The sequence below is a fragment of the Podarcis filfolensis genome (assembly GCF_964270895.1).
Source record: "Podarcis filfolensis genome assembly, chromosome: 10".
Lineage (NCBI taxonomy): Eukaryota > Metazoa > Chordata > Lepidosauria > Squamata > Lacertidae > Podarcis > Podarcis filfolensis.
In genome coordinates, this window is record NC_139612.1 from 75,299,960 (window position 1) to 75,318,877 (window position 18,918).

The 18,918-nt window shown below is 46.5% G+C and overlaps 1 long non-coding RNA gene across 3 annotated transcripts in view; it reads left to right on the forward strand.

The window, feature by feature from the left end:
• Positions 1-18,227, forward strand: part of LOC310743140 — a 59,334-nt gene extending 41,107 nt beyond the window's left edge. Inside the window, exons 2-3 of one of the 3 annotated variants that reach the window (XR_014538803.1) lie at positions 17,148-17,560; positions 17,613-18,227. This is a non-coding gene — a long non-coding RNA (uncharacterized lncRNA). Of the gene's footprint in view, positions 1-17,147 lie in introns of all 3 variants that reach the window. The other 2 variants (XR_014538804.1, XR_014538802.1) reach the window with 2 other exon arrangements.
• The last annotated feature ends 691 nt before the right edge of the window (positions 18,228-18,918 follow it).

Genomic DNA, 18,918 nt, shown 5'->3' on the forward strand with positions numbered 1-18,918 from the left:
ATCTGTCTCTTGAAAAGTCTCTATGTGGGACAAGAAGCTACAGTTAGAACTGGATATGGAACAACTGATTGGTTCAAAATTGGGAAAGGAGTATGACAAGGCTTTAAATTGTCTCCCTGCTTATTTAACGTAGATGCAGAATTCATCATGCGAAAGGCTGGAATGGATGAATCCTGCAATAAAATAATTAAGGTTGATACGGAAGGGGGGGCATGTTTGTCAACCCCCTTCCCAGAAGCCTTCAGAGGGTTCGAGGCGATGACCTCAAGGGCGCCCGGCCCTACAAGGACCCCTCAGCCCCCTCACTGTTTTGCACTAAGCACCACGCAAAACCCAAGCCCCAAAATAAAGTGCCCTTTCCCTGGGTAGACCAGAGGAACGAGGAGCGTATTTTATGAATGAACAGACTATTTGCCTACGGGAGCGTCCTGACCAATCAGCCTGCACCCAACGCAGCCTCCAGCCAATCAGCACAATGCATTTGGTCTGCAGCGTCAGCTCTTGCAGGCCTCCTTTACCTTCTGACAAGCTGTTGACAGCTCCCTGCTCTGAGAAGAATGGACTGACACCTCGTATCCTTGCTAAGCCCATCAAAATTGATACAATGTAGCAATTCGTTTCCCAAATGAGCTGCCACTGTTTCAAAGGGCTAAAAAAATATAAAAATTCATACAAAATCACCCGTACCACCGATTCTCTTGCTTTCAATGCCAAACTGCTCCATTTCCTCAGGACTTCAAGACTGCCCAGTACCTTCCATAATCCCTCAAGCGGGAGGTCACGGTCACGTACACCCAGGAAAGACCTCATTGATGCCAAATCACCCAGTCTAGCCCTTCCTCCAGGCTCGGCCGGGTGACAGACTATGCAAACTAAGACCCCATTGTTCTCTTACCACCGGTACTCAGAACGTGCCTTTCAATACATGTTCCAACTCTGCATGTTTCCCCCTCCCTCCTCCATATGTTAATCCCGTGTAACCCACCCCTTTTCTGATGTAATTCTGATGTATCAATGATGTAGTGATGATGCCTTTGAACTGTATCTGGGGTAATGGTGGGAAGTTTTAAAAGTTCATGTCACGCCATCCTCGGGGTTCAATCTTGCCTTGAACCTGTTGCGCAATAAACGTGGATCTTCTCCAACTTGCTGCAGTCTCTGGCTGTGCTCCTTTTGTTCCGCAGGGAACCGCGGACTCAGTCCGATGAGCTGGGTGGCAGAGCAGCCTCGCACCTAGATTTTCCATAACAATGTCTTGTATATATAATAAATGTTCATAAATGTACCAACCAAGCACATACATAGATATGTCGACCACATGTCTGGAGCAGCTCAGGAAGACCGCCCTGAAACCATTTAGACTCCCAAACTGACCAAATGTTTTCTCTGCAAGGAGGGAGCGGGTGAGGGAACCTTCCCATTGTCTCAGGAATTGGGAAATCAACATCTCAAAGGAAGGGCCAGACTACCAGGAAAGGGAATCAGATAAGGCATTATCAGATAACCTGGCAGACAGGAAAAACGACAACATTCACATTTCTGTTGCAGACCTCCTTTTCTGTGATGTAGGTATGATGTTTGTGGGGGGTGGTCTGGGGTTACACCCCTTCTGTGATGTATGTATGATGTATGGAGGGGTGGTCTGGAGCTCCAGGGCAGGGAATTTAAAATGTCTATATAACGGCAGGCACACCTTAGTTGGGGGTTCTCCTCAGGGGAGCACCCTGTTGCAGCAGATCTTTTTTTTTTTATAAAATTTTTATTAGGTTTTAAACACATAATAAAAGACAATACAAGACAATACATAAACAAACAAACATATAAACACGTATACTTTCTTAACATTTTTTCCTTAACCTTCTTTCGGCGACTTCCCCATACCTCCCCTTTCTGCATCCCTGTTATCAATCTTTTCAGCATCCCCTAATTTCCATATAAGACTTTCTTTAGATCTTATTTCTCATATCCAATTGCTAGTCGCTGCAATTCTGTTTTGCATTACCCAAAACATTTTAGCAATCATTAATTTTACAACAGTTCTTAAGATAGATTTTAAACTTCTTCCAATCTTCTTCCACCGTCTCTTTCCCTTGGTCGCGGATTCTGCCGGTCATCTCAGCCAGTCCCATATAGTCTATTACCTTAGTCTGCCATTCTTCCAGTGTGGGTAGTTCTTGTGTCTTCCAATACTTTGCTAATAATACTCTTGCTGCTGTTGTAGCGTACATAAAAAACGTCCTGTCTTTCCTTGACACCAATTGGCCTACCATACCCAGGAGGAAGGCTTCTGGTTTCTTCACGAACGTGCATTTAAGCACCTTTTTCATTTCATTATAAATCATTTCCCAGAAAACCTTGATCCTTGGGCACGTCCACCAAAGGTGGTAGAAAGTACCTTCAGTTTCCTTACATTTCCAACATTTATTATCGGGCATGTGATAAATTTTTGCTAGCTTGACTGGGGTCATGTACCACCTATAGATCATTTTCATGATGTTCTCTCTTAAGGCATTACATGCCGTAAACTTTATACCGGTAGTCCATAACCGTTCCCAGTCAGCAAGCATAATGTCATGGCCAATGTCTTGTGCCCATTTAATCATAGCTGATTTAACCATCTCATCCTGTGTATTCCATTTCAGCAGCAAGTTATACATTCTTGACAAATTCTTAGTATTGGGTTCCAAAAGCTCTGTTTCTAATTTTGACCTCTCCACCTGGAAGCCAATTTTCCTCCTGTTGCAGCAGATCAATCAAGATCAGGCTTACTAGCTACTTTGCTTCTCAATAGTCTCTGGTTGCCTCTGTTGTTTTCTCCTACCGATGGAGAACCTACAAGGGACTCTATAAAGGGCTCTTGTGTCCCCCATAAGGGAAGAAGGGCAGCTTTTGTTTACAACAGATGGCACCCCAGATGGGATTCAAGGGGGGCAAGGAAGGACTGGTGATCCAGCGCGCACCAGGCCATTTGCCAGGAGGAGCCACCAGTCCTCTAGTGACCCCAGGGTCTGGAAAGAACTGGAGTTCCAGCGGGGCTAACCAGAGGAAGCAACGCTTGATCAGGCCAGCCACAAGTTGACTTATTTTTTAATATAATCTTTATTGATTTAAATTACACACATATATAAAGAATTTGCCATCTCATACTGCAAAAAAAGAAAATTAAAGAAAAAACAATGAAGAAAAAAGGAAAGAAGAAAATACAGAAAAACAAAGAAGAAAAAGCAGATTTAAGTGCATAAAAAACTTAAACTTCCTAATTAAATAAAAAAGACTTGTGACAAAATGAGGCTTCCGTTCATTCTCATTGTACTGTTTATACTGCCGTTGTCCCCCCCCCCCACGTTTTATATTCTTTAATGTTGTTCCCGTCTACTCCACAAACAGTATTTGTTGTGTTTACAGGTATCACTCAAGTTCTGCTAATATGGTGTGGTTGGCACAATATGATCTTATAGAATCCTTAAATATTCTCCATTCTCCAAGTATTTTCTGGTTCAATACTCCTCTAACTCTTCCCGTCAGTTTTGCTAGCTGTAACTATTCTAACATGCGTATATGGCTTCTCTTGTTGATGTCCACCAGGGTATTTTTGGCTCAAGTAGTCCTTTATATTTATTCCAGATTTTATATCACTTTTCTTATCACGTGGCTCAAAAATCCCCTGTGGACCTTCACTTTTTCGTATATTAAAGAAGCATGGAATCCAGACCGATTCTCGTGGCCTTCCAAGTCTAATAGGTCCGTATCGTTTAGTGTAATCCAGTCTTTTATCCAAACCAATCCTGCCGCCGCATGGTAGAATTCCAAATCTGGCAATGCAAAACCACCCTTCTCCTTTTTATCTCTTAATAACTGGTGTTTAATTCTCGGTTTCTTTCCACTCCATATTAATCTAGATATTTCCTTTTTCCACTCCTTAAAACAATTCATTCCTCCTAAAATGGGCATTGTTTGGAATAAGAAAATCATTTTGGGGAGGATATTCATTTTCACAACCAAGAGGTGGAGTTTGGTCCAGGTTTCCATATTTTTTTAAAAAAATTCTTTCCATACTTTACTAGAATTGTCCTCATATAAATTTAAACTTTTATTTGAAATCCAGATCAGTAGGCAGTTAACCTTATTTTTAATTTCCAGGCCTGTTTCTTCTTGAAGTTCTTTTTTTTATTCCATTGTGAGGCTTTTTGTCAGTAATTTAGTTTTTTGGTAGTTTATTTTCAGCCCCAGGCCGGCCATAAATTAATCTAGTAAAAGACCCTGCGATGGCCAGGAGCAGCGCATGCGGACGTGAGTCTAGGAATGGAGAAGATTGTGGGCGGGATTCTCTGAAACACCCAGCAACCCAGATTCTCATCCTTTGCTGTCTCTTTTGCTTACGGTCTTCACTCCCAGTCTTCCTGGCAAGAGGTAGCGAGGAGGGGGAGGGGAGAACGGGAGAATTGGGGTTCTGCAATTAGAGAGGCAATGAACTGCAAGGGGAGAACCCCAATCAAAGCTCTCATTCCCTGTCAGGGAACCTGAGATCTGAAACTTTTCCTTTTTCCCAAGGAAGACGCACCAAGGCTGGTCCAATGGCCAGTTTGGATAGCAAGGGACTTGGGCTCGGTTTCCAATTTCTCTTTTTCTTGTAAATGCAGCTGCACCAGCAGCACCAAGATCCGGAAGGAAGTGACTGGTGCGCGTCAGAGCGCAAGAGCATTTACAGTTCCTTTCCTTTCTCTCTGGAGCAGCCGGATTGGGCACTGGGCTGCCAGGCGTCCAATGGAAAGGGACTCTTTTCCCTAGAGTGTAAGAGGCAGAAAAGGTTGCTGGGACCCCATGGTAAATAAAGGGAGGGAGAAGGACTTTGTAGCATCCTTCGTAGAGAAGACGAACGACTGTCAGGACAGGAAAGACCTGGGAAAAGGCTGGCGGGTTTTGGCTTTGGTTGAAAAATGGGATCCCCACATTCTAAGAGTTCTAACTGCCAGACTCAGAGGCATGTGCTGGTCGCAGCAGGGGGGGGGAGTCTCCCTGGATGCTTCAGCAGCCGGCCTCCTCTGGGTCTCCTGGCCCCCTCCTCTCCTCCCTCCAAGCCTGAACTGCTCTCTGCCCCAGACTCTTCCTGCTCACCAAACCCTGTTTCCTCCTCAGCTTGCAATATCTCCCCTTCTGGTCTGCTCCCTTTTCTCCCTCTTTCGGCTCATTGCCATCGCACCACCAGGAAGGCAGCCCTCCTTCTGAAACACCAAGAGAGTAAACAGACAGTTCTCTGAATGGAGAGGAGCAGAAAGCGGAGTCCCCTCAAGATCAGTATTGGGACCTGTGGCTTTTCAACTTGTTCATAAATGATCTAAACTTATGAGAGAGCAGGGAGGGGGCAAAGTTTGCTGATGGCAGCAAAATGTCCAGGGTTGTTCAAACAGAGAGAGAATGCAAGGAGCTCCAAAAGGACTTCTTCAAAGGGAGTGAATGGACAGAAAATACAGCTCATTGTCAATGAGATTAAAGGGATGCATGTTGGGACAAAAAACCAAACACCTGTTAATATCATGTACAGGCTCATGGGGTCTGAACTGGATTTCCCTGTGTGCTCTAGACCAGGGGAGAGGGGAGCTGGTCGCAGCAGGAGGGGGAATCTCTATGGATGCTTCAGCTGACGGCCTCTTCTGGGTCTCCTGGCCCCCTCCTCTCCTCCCTCTGAGTCTGAACTGCTCTCTGCCACAGACTCTTCTGGCTCACCAAACCCTGTTTCCTCCTCAGCTTGCAAAATCTCCCTTTCCGGTCTGCTCCCCTTTCTCCCTCTTTCGGCTCATCCCCCCACCAGTCCCCAGGCTCTGAGCCTTCTTCCCTTGTGGGTCCCCCAACTGGTGCCTCCCCCCCCCTCACCAGCCAGTCCATGACAACAACAGCAGCCACAGCACTGTGGTCCTCTGGTAGGAAAACTCCCGAGTAGCATGAGTGAATAAAAACTTCTGGGACTATGGAAAAATACTCTCTTTCCCAAACCCTAGAATAAGCAGGAACTCTGGGGTTGCCCCATGGGGTTCATGAGTGAAGATGGCCCCCCAGGAGACTTCCCTGGTCCCTGCAGCCCCTCCTTCCCCCTCTTGAAATTAGGCTTGGGGGGGAAATCTCCCATTCAATTTCAGTATTTCAAGTTTTCTTCAGAACGCGCAGGGCAGGAGGCAGCGATGAAGTTCTGGTGAAGAAGCAGTGCTGGGAGATCATGCGGTGGGGGGGGGGGTGACTGAGTTTGGTGCAAAAACCAAAGGTACTTTCATCTAAAATTATACTCACCATTATGAGATGCTGCCTTCATTATTTCATTATTATACAGTTTTACATATAAACACCAGAACTTCACATATACCTCATGCTTGTAGGAATGATTTCCTGCTGAGTTCATTGCTCAGAGTGGACTCTGAGAGGAAGACGTCCCACACTCCATACATCTAAATGGGTTCTCCCATGTGAGAGTCCCTAGATGTTCCTTAAATAAAGGTAAAGGTAAAGGGACCCCTGACCATTAGGTCCAGTCGTGACAGACTCTGGGATTGCGGCGCTCATCTTGCTTTACTGGCCGAGGGAGCCGGCGCACAGCTTCCGAGTCATGTGGCCAGCATGAGTAAGCCGCTTCTTGTGAACCAGAGCAGCGCACGGAAACACCGTTTACCTTCCCGCTGGAGCGGTACCTATTTATCTATTTGCACTTTGACGTGCTTTTGAACTGCTAGGTTGGCAGGAGCTGGGACTGAGCAACGGGAGCTCACCCCGTCGTGGGGATTCGAACCGCCGACCTTCTGACCGGCAAGTCCTAGGCTCTGTGGTTTAACCCACAGCGCCACCCGCGTCCCTGTTCCTTAAATACTCCATTATAAAGAAAGCACTTTCTGCAGTCTTTTCATTCAAACTGCTTCTCCTGAGTTTGTTGCTGTTTTGAAGGGTTTCAATTCTTAAAGTTCTTCCTGTCCATGAGTCTGTTGATTCTGAACTTCCACTAAGAGTGAACCTCTATCTACTTTCCTGATATTTATATGGTTTCTCCTTTGTGTGAGTTTGTTGACATAAATCAAGGATTCCACTCTGACTGAAGCTCCTTCCACAGTCCATACCTTTAAATGGTTTCTCCCGTGTGTGTCCGCTGATGTTTTCTAAGATTTCCACTGTGACTGAAGCTCTTTCCACATTCCATACATTTAAATGGTTTCTCCCCTGTGTGTGTCCGCTGATGTTTTCTAAGATTTCTACTCTGACTGAAGCACTTCCCACACTCCACACATTTAAATGGTTTCTCCCCTGTGTGAGTCCGTTGATGGTTCCTAAGGTCTCCACTCTGACTGAAGCTCTTTCCACACTCGATACATTTATATGGTTTCATCCCTGTGTGAGTCCGTTGATGTTGTCTAAGGCTTCCACTATCACTAAAGCTTTTTCCACACTCCACACATTTAAATGGTTTCTCCCCTGTATGAGTCCGTTGATGTTGTCTAAGGCTTCCACTATCACTAAAGCTGTTTCCACACTCGATACATTTATATGGTTTCTCCCCTGTATGAGTCCGTTGATGTCTTCTAAGGCTTCCACTTTCATTAAAGCTTTTTCCGCACTCCATGCATTCAAATGGTTTCTCCCCTGTGTGTGTCCGTTGATGTATTTTAAGGTGTCCACTCTGATTAAAGCTCTTTCCACACTCTATGCATTTAAATGGTTTCTCCCCTGTGTGAGTCCGTTGATGTTTCCTAAGGTGTCCACTTTTACTAAAGCTGTTTCCACACTCGATACATTTATATGGTTTCTCCCCTGTATGAGTCCGTTGATGTCTTCTAAGGCTTCCACTTTCATTAAAGCTCTTTCCGCACTCCATGCATTCAAATGGTTTCTCCCCTGTGTGTGTCCGTTGATGTATTTTAAGGTGTCCACTCTGACTAAAGCTCTTTCCACACTCTATGCATTTAAATGGTTTCTCTCCTGTGTGATTCCGTTGATGTGATCTAAGGCTTTCACTATGACTAAAGCTCTTTCCACACTCCATGCATTTAAATGGTTTCTCCCCTGTGTGGGTCCGTTGATGTCTTCTTAGGTTTCCACTATTGCTAAAACTCTTTTCACACTCAATACATTTATATGGTTTCTCCCCTGTGTGGGTCCGTTGATGTGATCTAAGGCTTGTATTACAACGGAAGCTCTTTCCACACTCGATACATTTAAATGGTTTCTCCCCGGTGTGAGTCAGTTTGTGCAATTTAAGGTGTCCACTCTGACTGAAGTTCTTCCCACACTCCCTGCATGTAAAACATTTTCTCTCTGTGTGAGTCCGCTGGTGTGTTCTAAGTTTTGCATTGAAACACAAGCTCTTTCCGCACTCCATACCTTTAAATGGTTTCTTTCCTTTTTGTGTTCGTTGATGTGAACTATGTGTGCTCATTCAGTGAAGCATATTCCACATTTCACACATTTTAATGGCTATTCCTAATGAAACGAAAGGTGCCTTGTCCCCTGCAATTCTGTCTTCTCCATCACCTTTTTCAGAGTGGGCAGAAAGGAAATCCTGTTTGGGTTTCAGGAAAGAGAACATAGGGGGAAAAGGACACATCAACCACCATTAGCACCTTCTCTTATTTCAACATCTCCTACATTCTCCCATGTCCTCCCCATGTTCCCACTTTTTAGGAAATGAAAATGGTATGATGTCGAATGATAGTAATGCATCAGCAACCTTTCATAACCCTAAATCATCTTTAATAACACAGCATGATCTTGGAATACCGTTGTCCTGTGGGACTGCATTTCAAATCAAGTGGTTGCCCCCATTTCCACCTCTAGATCTTCATGAATCACCTGCACAGTCCCGCTGACCTCAGGAGGTCCATATAGATCATTTTGGGAGACCCAGGCCTTCATCTTTTCTAGGGACTGTGGTCTGGGTCAGTCAGAGAACTAGTGACAAGGCTTGGTGCTTGGGGTCAGCTGAATGGGTGCTCAGGGAAGCTCCTGTTCTTGGAGATGGACCTCTGTCTACATGCCTCACATTGCATGGAGAGAGCAGGAGAAGCAGAAGGAAAGCAGCTGGCACATGGGAATCCCAGGCGGAAACACCCACCCCCATTGCTCCTTATAATAATGATGTGCTGCCTGATCCTCTGCTTGTCTTCTGACAGAGGACTATCCTAATCTCGCACTGAAAAGCAGGATATTCAAGGCAAGGAGATAACTGTACTTCATGGTAGGTAGCCATATTGGTCTGACACAGCTGAAGTAAAAAAATAATAAAAATAGTCCAGCAGCACCTTAGGATCTTGGGAGAAAAGCAATGAGAAACCTAGACAGCATGTTAAAATGCAGAGACATCACCTTGCCGGCAAACGTCCGTATAGTTAAAGCTATGGATTTCCCAGTAGTGATGTATGGAAGTGAGAGCTAGACCATAAAGAAGGCTGATCACTGAATAATTGGTGCTTTTGAATTCTGGTGCTGGATGAGATTCTTGAGAGTCCCATGGACTGCAAGAAGATCAAACCTTTCCATTCTGAAGGAAATCAGCCCTGAGTGCTCACTGGAAGGACAGATCCTGAAGCTGAGGCTCCAATACTTTGGCCACCTCAAGAGAAGAGAAGACTCCCTGGAAAAGACCCTGATGCTGGGAAAGATTGAGGGCACAAGGAGAAGGGGACGACAGAGGACGAGATGGTTGGACAGTGTTCTCGAAGCTACCAGCATGAGGGAGGCAGTGGAAGACAGGAGTGCCTGGCGTGCTCTGGTCCATGGGGTCACAAAGAGTCGGTCACGATTAAACGACTAAACAACAACAGCAGCAGCACCTTAGAGAGCAACTAATTTTGTTCTAGGTATAAGCTTTCATGTGCATGCACACTTCTTCATATAGTGAAGGGTAGTGGGAGATCGTAGTAGGAGTACCCTTCTGAGAAAAACCCCACTCCACCCTCCCACGATATACAAGGGTCTGGTGACATTTGTGTCAGTGGATCTGAAGAAGTGTGCATGCACACGAAAGCTTATACCTAGAACAAAATTAGCTGGTCCCTAAGGTGCTATTGGACTCTTTTTAAATTTTTTATTTCAACTGTGTCAGACCAATACGGCTACCTACCTGAATCTAGATGTCATAGGCTGTTGGGGAGCAGTAGTTCCTTTGGTGTGGAACATGTCCTGCACTTTCTGGGGTCATTTTTCCACCCTTGGTCCCCACCCTGCACTCAGCTCTCACCTGTGGCTTCCAGAAGCTGTCAGCATGCAACAGGGCTTCAAGCAAGGGCTGCAACCGGCCGGCTAAACCAGGTGAGGAAAGCTGATGGGTCTCAAATCCTTGGGGGGCTGGGGAATTCTGCTGCACCTGAAGTCAAGCCCTGGTGGATAGAGAGGAGGAGAACAACCGTGAATCCCACAGTCCAGAAGGCAGATTCTGCCCGTGTGGAAGAGGAACGTGAAGGGCAGGTGGGGCACGTCCACCTGGAGGCTTGTTATCTAGTCCCAGGGTTACTCTGACCTTGAATTATATATAAATTACAGTATTGAAATGCGCCTGCTCCCACTTCCTATTCTGATATTACTCTACTCTGCTTGTCTGTTTCTTACTTGAGTGCTGTTTTGGAATGCTAAGTCAGGGTTTTACTGTGAGTTACATTTTTGCTATTTTTGGGATCCTGTTATGCTTATGTGTCTTCAGTAATAAATTTCTAAGCTTTGCTGCCTCTGAGTGTTTTCTCTGACTCTCCTAACTATACATCGATCATTATGGAGGAGCAAGATCTGCAACCTCAAGCCCTCAACAGCCTCGGCCCTGTGGACCTGACGGAGCATCTTCACCCCCATCGTTCAGTCCGGACAGGGAGGTCCGCCTCCGAGGGTCTTCTGCTGGTTCCCTTGCTGTCAGAAGTGAAGTTCCAGAGAACCAGGCAGAGGGCCTCCTGCCCCATGGAATGCCCTCCCTTCAGAGGGCAAGGAAGTAGGCAACCATCTGACATTTAGAAGACAGCTGTATCAGGAGGTTTTTAATGTTTGATGTTTTACTGTCTTGTATATGTACTGTAGGGACGCGGGTGGCATTGTGGGTTAAACCACAGAGCATAGGCCTTGCCATTCAGAAGGCCGGCAGTTCGAATCCCCACAACAGGGTGAGCTCCCGTTGCTCGGTCCCTGCTCCTGCCAACCTAGCAGTTTGAAATCACGTCAAAGTGCAAGTAGATATATAGGTCCTGCTCCGGCGGGAAGGTAAATGGTGTTTCTGTGCGTTGCTCTGTTTCGCCAGAAGCGACTTAGTCATGCTGGCCACATGACCTGGAAGTTGTACACCGGCTCCCTCGGCCAATAAAGCGAGATGAGCGCCGCAACCCCAGAGTCGGCCACGACTGGACCTAATGGTAAGGGGTCCCTTTAGTAAAGGTAAAGGTACCCCTGCCCGTACGGGCCAGTTGTGTCCGACTCTAGGGTTTTGCGCCCATCTCACTCAAGAGGCCGGGGGCCAGCGCTGTCCGGAGACACTTCCGGATCACGTGGCCAGCGTGACGAAGCTGCTCTGGTGAGCCAGCACCAGCGCAGCACACGGAAACGCCGTTTACCTTCCCGCTATAAAGCGGTACCTATTTATCTACTTGCACTTAAGGGTGCTTTCGAACTGCTAGGTGGGCAGGAGCTGGGACCGAAGACGGGAGCTCACCCCGCCGCGGGGATTCGAACCGCCGACCATGTGATCGGCAAGCCCTAGGCACTGAGGTTTTACCCACAGCGCCACCTGCATCCCATAGGGGTCCCTTTACCTTTACCTATATGTACTGTAAGCTGCCCAGAGTGGCTGGGGGAAAATACTAATACTAGAACTTCTAGAGTGTTACCTCAGGTTACAGACACTTCAGGTTACAGACTCTGCTAACCCAGAAATAGTACCTTGGGTTAAGAACTTTGCTTCAGGATGAGAACAGAAATCGCGCGGCGGCAGCAGGAGGCCCCATTAGCTAAAGTGGTACCACAGGTTAAGAACAGTTTCAGGTTAAGAATGGACCTCCAGAACGGATTCAGTTCTTAACCTGAGGTACCACTGCACTATTATTATTATCGTGTGATTTTTTGTAGTTATTTTGGAATTTTTACTGCAATATCAGCTCAGGAAATGTTGTGGGTGGAGAAAATCACAGGTTGCCGTAAAAGAGAATCCCACCCACAAACTCTCATTCCCACACAGTCTGTAAATTTGGGGAGGTCACACACCTCACCTGTGCTAATACTGGCAGTCTTTGGCCTGCACAGGCACACCCGATGTGTAGAGCCTCCAGCCACAGGCACTGTCTATCCTGAAAATGGGTCCTTTGACTGGGAAGATTCAGGCAGTCACTGTCATCAGATGATGATGGATTGTATCTCAGCTTGTCAGTCACTCTGACATTGCCTACAAAGAGTAAGAGGAACAGAAATGCTTTTGAGGTGCAACTTCCATATCAATCCTGAGAGCCATTCCATGGACTCTGCACCCCTGTTTCTGATGACAGGTGTACATTATCCTCATCCTCAGTGGAAAAGACATTAAAGATGGAAGCCTGAGGGAGAGGAAAAGGATTCTGGCTGCTTCCTGGGTGGGATTGCGGAAACCAAGAGCCGCTTCTGAGAAGGCCTCCCCCCTCCCCTCTTCCTCTGGGGATTTCCTCTCCTCTCCAGGGGACCAATGGCTGGACTGGGCAGAACCGCTGTGTCTGGACAGGGCAGGGACTTATGGGGTGGGAAGAGGATGGAGCTTGCAGGAAGGAGGGGTGGGGGGACAGGACCCTCCACTTTCCAGGGATCCTTCTCTGGTCGCCTTGAAGGGGGGCCGATTCCTGGGTGGGAGGGAGAAGCCAAGGCGGCCCCTCCAGAGATTCCCCGAAGAAGCCACGATGGAGACGCCCCCCCCCCGCAAGACTGGTCTTCCTATCTCCCCCCCACCCACCCTGCCAATGCTGCGCTTCCCTGCCTCGGGGATGCCCCCTCCCTTCTCCCCCCACGTCCTTGACCCCCTCCATCTCTCCCGGAGTCTCCCCTGCACCCAAAGGCCCCCTTGGCTCGGGTCACCCCACGCCCTGCGCGCCACACCTCTCCATTCGCAGCCCCCCCGACAGGAGCAAGGGAGGGACAGGGGGGTCTCTATCCAGGCGTCTCTCGCGCCCCTTAACCTTTTCATGGCCCGCGCGGAGCCTTGGGAAACGGGTGAGGGGTCCGCCCTGCGAGGAAAGCCTCCTTCGCAGCACGCGTGCAGGATCCAGGCCCCACGGAAGGCGCTTGGGGGAGCTGGAGGGGTCTCTGGGTCCTTTTCTCCCCTCTCCCCCCCCCCGCGACCCCTTTACCTCTTTGTCCTCGCTCCCGATTCTCCTTTCCTTTCCTGCAGCATTGAAAGCCGCCCCCCCTAGATCTACGGGGCGGAGCAGCAATCCGGAGTGGAAGCTCCACGTCCTGGAGAAGAAGGCAGGGTGGGAGGGGGCTCACCCCCCCCATTCCTGGGACAGAAGAGCCGGATTGGAGGAGGAGGAGGAAGGGGTGGGACGTTTGGGGGCGGGATCTGGGCTTGTGGGGGCGGGGTGAGAGGAGGAGGTGCCGGGAGGGGAGGGAAAGAATTGAGGGGGGAGAGGAAGGTTTCCCCTCTACCGTCTTCCTTCTGGATCAGAAGAGCGGGGGAGGGGCTGATCCTGGAGATCCAGCTGCAAAGAGGGGTCCCCCCCCCACAAGTGCAACATCCTCCCCCACCCCACCCCACGAGCTTAGATCCCTCCGTGTTTTAGGTCTTGGTGCTGTTCAAACCAGAAATGGAGGGGGGCAGCTAAACGACTCCCCCCAAATCCCAGCTCCCCACCCCAGCCTCTGACTCAGGCCAGGACAATGACTGTGGACACAGGCCCCGTCCAGGCACAACAGCCAAGAGGCTCAGAAAAGCAGCCGATACAATTGGAGCCAGAAGCGGATTCCAAAATCTGAGGGATCCCTTGGACAAGAAACAAGGAGACCAGCCAGGAAGAGCAGAGCAAAAGAGCAGCCAGTAGGCTTGGTCTTGATTGAAGACTGTTGCCACAGGACTCCCACCTGCCCCCAGGTGGAACAAGATGGAAGCCCCCAACAAAAGAAGACCCCAACTTTTATTAGCTGCTAATCCCCTGACCAAACTGCGGAGGCAGTGGAAGACAGGAGTGCCTGGCGTGCTCTGGTCCATGGGGTCACGAAAAGTCGGACAGGACTAAACAACAACAACAAATCCCCCATGCTACACCCCCAAGACTACATCATGACTACATCATTGACACATCACAAAGAGGAGGGGTTGAGGGAGGAGTTGTGGTGGTAACCTGAGTGTCTGGTTGAGAGCCAGTGGGGTGTAGTGGTTAAGAGCGGTAGTCTCGTAATCTGGGGAACCGGGTTTGCGTCTCCGCTCCTCCACCTGCAGCTGCTGGGTGACCTTGGGCCAGTCACACTTCTCTGAAGTCTCTCAGCCCCACTCACCTCACAGAGTGCTTGTTGGGGGGGGGGAAGGAAGGGAAAGGAGAATGCTAGCCGCTTTGAGACTCCTGGAGGGGAGTGATAAAGCGGGATATCAAATCCAAACCCCTCCTCTTCCTCTTCTTCTTCTTCTTCTTGTCACCTGCCTGGTTGCTCCTTTCCTCTCCCCATGATTACATTCCTGAGGACAAAGAGGAGTTCATGTGTTTCCTGCAACACATGAATCCCAATCCCAAAGAAGGGCAGTGCCAAAGAATGCTCCACCTATCGTCCAATTGCGCCCATTTCACACACTAGCAAGGTTATGCTTAAAATACTACAAGGCAGGTTTAAGCAGTATGTGGACCGAGAACTCCCAGAAGTGCAAGCTGGATTTAGAAGAGGCAGAGGAACCAGAGACCAAATTGCAAACATGCGCTGGATTATGGAGAAAGCTAGAGAGTTCCAGAAAGACATCTACTTCTGCTTCATTGACTATGCAAAAGCCTTTGACTGTGTCGACCACAGCAAACGATGGCAAGTTCTTAAAGAAATGGGAGTGCCTGATCACCTCATCTGTCTCCTGAGAAATCTCTATGTGGGACAAGAAGCTACAGTTAGAACTGGATATGGAACAACTGATTGGTTCAAAATTGGGAAAGGCGTACGGCAAGGCTGTATATTGTCTCCCTGCTTATTTAACGTTGATGCAGAATTCATCATGCGAAAGGCTGGACTGGATGAATCCTGTAATAAAAAAATTAAGGTTGATACGGAAGGGGGGGCATGTTTGTCAACCCCCTTCCCAGAAGCCTTCAGAGGGTTCTGTTACCGTAAAAATCTGGGTGCGAGGCTGCTCAGCCACCCAGCTCGTCGGACTAAGTCCGCGGGTCCCTGCGGAGGAAAAATGAGCTCAGCCGGAGACAGGAGCAAGCTGCAGAAGATCCAAGTTTATTGCGCAACAGGTTCAAGGCGAGATTGAACAGCAAGAAAGGGGTGACATAAACTTTTGAAACTCCCCTCCATGTCCCAGAATACAGTGCAAAATACATCCCAGTTACATCATGAATACATTAAAGAGAGGTTGGGTTACACAGGATTAACATATGGAGGAGGGAGGGGGGAATATGCAGAGCTGGAGATATGCGTAGATAAGCACATCCTGATGAGAAGACAATGGTCCATGTACTGGCATTTCCTGGAGGAAAGGCTTGGCAGACAGGATTAGGGTCTTGACACCTTGCTTGAGGGATTATGGAGGACAGGGGAGGTGTGATGGAGTCCTAGAGAAATTGAGCAAATTGGCACGTTGATTTTCTATGAATTTTATAGATTTTAGTCCCTTTTGACATTGACAATTGGAAATAAATTGATATATTGTAGTGAAGAAGAAGGTGAAGAAGACATGCCCCCCCTTCCGTATCAGTCCCCCATTCGGAGATAGATTTGCATTAAAGTTCTGTAAGAACTTGCAAATCTTTTCTCCGCACCCTAAATCTTGGTGAAGGTAGGGGTGCCCTGTGAGTGGGAATAGGCTCTAATGGAAAAGGAGGTGGGTTGAGCAGGGCAGCAAAGTAGGGAGCAACACGGACCAATACAATGTACGTGTATGTTATATAGATATGCACTAAATAATAACTTGGTATCCACCGTACCAGATGTGTGGGTTTGTGCAAACCTGAAGGGGACTTGCAAGCCATGCCTCTTAAGGTCATTTGCAAGTATAGTAGTGCAGATAGCTGGATATAGGATATCACATAAAAAAACACCTGTTGTATTTTGTTCAATAGTGGTCTATGCTTTACATTTAGCAGGAAGGTCCACTAATGACTGGGAAAAAAATGCAGTTTGATTTTTTTGCTCCACCGTTTTTGTGTTCTCAGGTGCGAAGGTAGCTCTTCTGTGGTCTCCCACCGGCATGGTGTCACAGTAGTGGCAATCCCTGGTGAATCCACTTAGGGCTTTCATATTAACCATGTTGCCTGGCACTCACCACAGCTGGCACAGGTTTGGACACATCATAAGAGAAATGTCTTTGCCTTGGCCATTCTATGGGATTTTATTATTATAGGCTCTGGTCTTGCAGTCATGGGAAGTTGCTCACTTGCACTTTAAGGACCAAAAAGCTAATTGCAGCCTGGATACACTTGCCCAATTCAAACTGAGTCCAATTTGAATTTATCTTGCCCCATGGTTCTCAACTTTTCAAACCAATCTGTTAAAGCAAAACCATTCTTAAGGGACACTTGTCCAAATAAGTCAATTTAACTCTATAAGGGATTATTCCTGCTAAACCAAAGCATATACACCTTCCTGAAGCTCCTCCTTGGTAAAGTGAGTTTTAGCACATTTTAAAATGGTTAGGGAAGTTGGCAGAGTGCCAGGTGAAACAACGAAATGTGGTTATAAATTTATCTAATTCTAAACATTGGACTACATAATAGCCTGATCTGTTAAAAGGCATAAAATGTATGAGAATCCTCCACTGGGGTGTAAGGAATAAGACATTAAACATAAAAACAACTACACACAAAAAATAGCCACAAAAATAGCCCCCCCCCCATTTGTGGAAATAACGCACTGTCAGACACATTTCAACATTCCTACGTAATAACACATAATACAAAACAAACTAATTAAGTATCAGTTGCATATCTTGAGACAATTGTGATATTTTTACGCATGTATCTTCTCAATGCCGGAGCAGTCTTGAGGTTCAAAAGTGAGAAAATGTCCTTGCAATTCAACTCCTCCCCCCTTTGTCAGCCCCACTCCCCTGGCAGTCTATATCCTTTGAAAGAGATAGCTGTGGCCACTTTGAAAACTTTGGTGTCTGTTGTTGTTGCAGGTCTTGTGGTGGCGAAGCTTTTCATTGGATCTGTAGCAACACATTTGTAGAAGTGATATCCTGTAAGGGGCAGGGTTTTGGGGACTTAAAAGACAGAGTTAGAAAAGGGAAGGGGCGAAAGGCAAAAAGGATGTCCTTCAGTTTCCGTGGGAAGCTGCAAATAATAAAAATCTTAGCGGATTAAGCATTTTATTCATTTCAATATTATTATCACATTTCCATATAATTACTGTTATTACCTGCTAAGTTTGTTTGCTTTCCTTCACTTTGGTTTTTATCGTCTCCCTCCCATATTATTAAATAAAAAATTACTCCATATGTAGAGAAAGAGAACTGTAAAAAAAATACAAGGTTAAAATAATAATAAAACACACACACACACACACACACACACAATGACCTGTGAGGAACCATAAATAAATGCTAAGACACACAATTTTAAGAAATCTGAAGTAACAATGAAAATAAAAGAGTGTTTCTTGATGTGACAATATCGGCTAGGATGTTAATAGCAAAATACTGGGAAATGACTTAATACCAAGAAAAATGAATGGCAATTTAAAGTTGTGCAAGTACCTTGAACTAGCCAAAATGACAGAATTAATAAGAAATGCTCAGGCAAAAGGTAAACAAATACCATTCCACAAACAATGTTTGGTTGTGCTTCGATTAATTTCATAGACATAAATAAATGAAAACAGATTATTTGTAACTTAAAAGTGTCAAAGCCGCAAAGAGATGGAAGTCACTAATATAGCAGGGATTCAGACTTGTTTCACAGAACAGAAAGAAAGTTGCTGTGGGAGAAAAGAAGGGACAAACACTTTGTTATCGGGGTTCACATATCCTGTTAAAAGGGAAAATTATTTCATGTGAGAAGCCTGTCAGGAAATGCTGTTCCTAAAATGCACACAAACAAAGTCTGTGATTTAAATCCCATTGAGGGGAGGGAATGCTTTGATATTTACCTGTGAAAAGAATTTGGCATGTTAAGATTTGAAACTTGGCAACCTCCTGACTTTGACGGTCCAGTACTTAACTCTTTTGTCTTACGTAGCCCCTGGAGCAAAGGACACATTAAGGGTGATTTCCCTCAATGGTTCCAAGTTTTACATAAGGAAATTTGGGTAAGTTTCTCCCTGCAGCCCAAGCTCTCCAAACCTCCTCTCCCCCCTCCTTCCTCTCTCTCTCTTTTTCTTTTCCTTTTTTTAGCTGATCTAGCCTCTGTGCATGTGCAGAGTTCATGTCTCAGCAAACCTTTTATACTATTGAAAATGTTGAATCTTTTGGCTAAATTACCATTTGAATAAAGGAAATGAAGGGTAAGGAGTAGATTTTTAAAAATAGGGTTAGATTTAAAACAAAACAAGAAACTCTGCAATTCAAGCATTTACCAAAGCTAGAAATTTTCTAAGGGATCATGTTTCCTTCCTTTATTTACAGGAAAGGGCTATCATTTTGTGTGATTTCCCTCTGGTCATTCGCGGAACAATGCCACGCCCTTATATATGGGAAAAAATGGCCAGAGAGTCAGAATTCATAGGATTTTTTAACATTTCAGCCTTACCATTTGCAGACAAAAATTTTTTCCTGCCCTTTATTTACAGGATTGGTCAAGGCCCATATGTATTTGTATG